Source organism: Nicotiana tabacum, chromosome 9, assembly GCF_000715075.1.
Source record: "Nicotiana tabacum cultivar K326 chromosome 9, ASM71507v2, whole genome shotgun sequence".
NCBI classification, from domain to species: domain Eukaryota; kingdom Viridiplantae; phylum Streptophyta; class Magnoliopsida; order Solanales; family Solanaceae; genus Nicotiana; species Nicotiana tabacum.
The window spans coordinates 45,774,801-45,777,968 of record NC_134088.1 but is presented as its reverse complement, the minus strand read 5'-3'; positions in this window follow the sequence as shown (position 1 = coordinate 45,777,968).

The following is a 3,168-nucleotide window of genomic DNA, read 5'->3' as shown; positions in this document are numbered from 1 at the left end:
TTCCAAAAGGTAATCCTACACCCTTAGACTGGTATGCATGGATTTATTATGGGAATATGAGTATGAATTAAGTATTTTAACTTATGGGATAGCGATTGGAAGATATAAATTCCCAATTTAAATGCATAACCATTGTAGAGATTTAAAGGTGATTATTTGATTGAATTTTATTGGTTGGGTGTGGATGGTTGGTCATGCATGTGATGTTGGAAGTAATAAATTGATTAAGAATGATGGTGGGATGAATTATTGGTAAATGGTGGTAGTTGGATGAACTAATTATATGGTTAAGAGATGTAGATATTTATGCCTACTAGATATTTGATAAAGTGCCTAAATGGCCTAAACTATGGAATTTGTTACTAATGTTGGTCCCATTGGACATTGATATTGTAGATAAAAATTACTTAGTGTAGTGGATCAAGGTAGTATCATTAAGGGGCGAATTTGAGGTATGTTGGCTAAACTCCCTTTCTAAAATCGGAATCCATGAGTTCCTCGTATTTTCCAAATATGGTTTGTTCAAACTCTTATTCCTACTATTCTGAATTGTTTTTGATGATTGATTTTTCTATATGCTTATGTACTCAAGTCATGTTCCAAATTTCCCTATCATATTTTGCTCCCCTTAGAGGAAAAATGTTCAATTATGGTTGTTGTAACTAATGCATATGATTTGAATCCATGTTTCAATTGTAAATCACCATGCTCTCCTTTGTAATTGTTTATGAATGTGTTTTGATTTCTTACATGATCATGAATTTAAAATATATATATTATGCTCCCTTGGGAAATGTAAGCGAATAATAAATGGTGTATTAATCGCTAATGATTTTAATATGTGTTTAGATTGCCAATCATTACGCTCCACTCTTTGAAAGAAAATCAAAGTGTTTAAGGCGCTCATTACTAATGAACTTAAAGCTATGATTTTAAGAATGTTTTATCTATTGATGTTTATGATAATGATCCTTGGTAATAAAGAAATGAAAGTGTGAACTGTGAAATGCGGCCACCGTCCCATGAATGGAGAACACTAGGTATGGCCAAGAGAGCCAATGAAATAAATATGTTGTGAATGGTTAAACGTGCTAATGAAGAAATGGATGGTAAGAAAGTCTATGAGATGAATACATTTATATTTCTATTTCCTTTATATACAAATTTTTTTGGAGTATCATTAGCGAGCCGAGGAAGGGTGGGTTCTAAAGGCCCACACCCGAAACTACACGTACTAGTGTAGAAGTTGATTGAGGGGTAAATCCCCGTTATATTATGTTGCGATTACTCCCCTTAATTGGGATGAATTTATTGCTAGCATCCGTCTTTGTTCCCATCTCGACCCACACGGCATTGTGGGGAGACGACTTAGAAGATTAGGGGAGATCGGACACCGTGCCGTGCACATGGTGGTTCCTCCTTCTTGTCATTATATTTGATTCATATCTCCATGTCGATCCATATTCATTCGTGGTGAGACGTCTTAGCCGGCCGAGCAATGATTGGACTTTGTTGCACAAGCATGGTGGTGGTGTTGTGTTTACATGTCCACCCGCACACATTAGGGTGAGACAGCTCAGTCGACCGAGCGGTGATCAGACTCCATGCCTCGTGCCTGATGTGATGATCAGTGGATAATGATCTCCCAACCAAAAATGTTAATGCTTATTTGAAAATTGTTTACGTTTTAACTTGGCATTTGGATATTATTGGTTTTTCTTGGTGCTTCCATGATTCTCTCTATCATATGTTGGTAATCTATTCCATGCGAGGGTATTTAGGTTTACATACTAGTACTATTCCATATGTACTAACGTCCCTTTTGCCGTGGACGTTTCATCTTTAATTGATACAGATAACTCCTGAACAGGTGGCTCAGGTTCTTAATAGGTGTACCTCTTCTTAGCTGATTCATTGAGCCCTATTCTACTTTGGGGCCTAATGTCATATTATTTTGCACATTGTGTTTTGGGATATAGCTGGGGCCTTGTCACCGGCATCTCCATTCTACTCTCATGTCATTTAGAGGCTCCTTAGACATACTCTGAGTGGTGTTTTTGAGTGGGGGAAACTAATTAGAAATGTTGCTAAAATTGTAGGATGTTTCCTCTTCTAACTATTAGTTTGTAATATTTTTGTATCCGCTAATGAAGTTTCCTTGAGTAATAAATGTTGGTGTTGTATATTTTTATTCTCTCATTGGTTTAACTCTAGGTATTTATTCTCAAATTGTTCATGAGAAAGGTTGAAATATGGGCACTAAGTAGACTTGCTTGACTGGGGTAACTCAGTGGGGCGCTGGTCCCGCTCCCCAAGTTCAAGGCGTGACAAAGATCTTAGCTCTATTATTTGGAATGGTTTCCTATGGCTTTTATTGATGATATTAATTTGTTTTGGCTAGATTCGAACAGATCAGAGGTTGATTCACGTGGGAAGGGCTTCTTAGAGTACTAATTTAGCTTGCATGAGGTAAGTATCTTACCTAACCTGGGTTAAGGCACTAGTTGCCTAAGTTATTTGCGATAGCTATGTGCTATAGGTGGCACACATGTATGTGGTTGAGCCCATGTACATGCACGAGGTATTATTCATGCTCGGGTAGTGCTTAGGCTATTATATGCCTTGAATTGGTTGCTAAGCTTAAACGTTGTGATGTTTCTTGTATTTGTACTCATATTATGAGCTATTTGAACAATGTTTGAGGTTACATAGAGGTTGATCTCTTGATTGAACCTGATAACTGCTACTTTCATGATACAATTGCTTGATTTGAGCTATGATAGCACAATTCACACATGTATACAACTTAGCATGTCACTTATACCAGTTCATACATATGAAATTTGATACTCATTGATCATGTAAATGTATTCTTGTATATCTGCTTTCTGTGTGATATGGATTGGACTAGTAGCATGTGACAACGCGGTGCAGATTGTGATTATGAGCGCGTGCCGTGCGGATAATTATTATGAGCACGTGACCACCTCATCAGATTGTGATTATTAGCATATGACTATGTCGTCCGGTTGATATTTATGGCACATGACTATGTCGTGTAGAGTGTGGATATGGATCCATCCCCCTAGTGTCACCCTCTCACATTTCATTCTAGATGGTGTACATCCGATATGAGGAAAGCTGACCAGTTGTTTCGTTCAGTTGTTG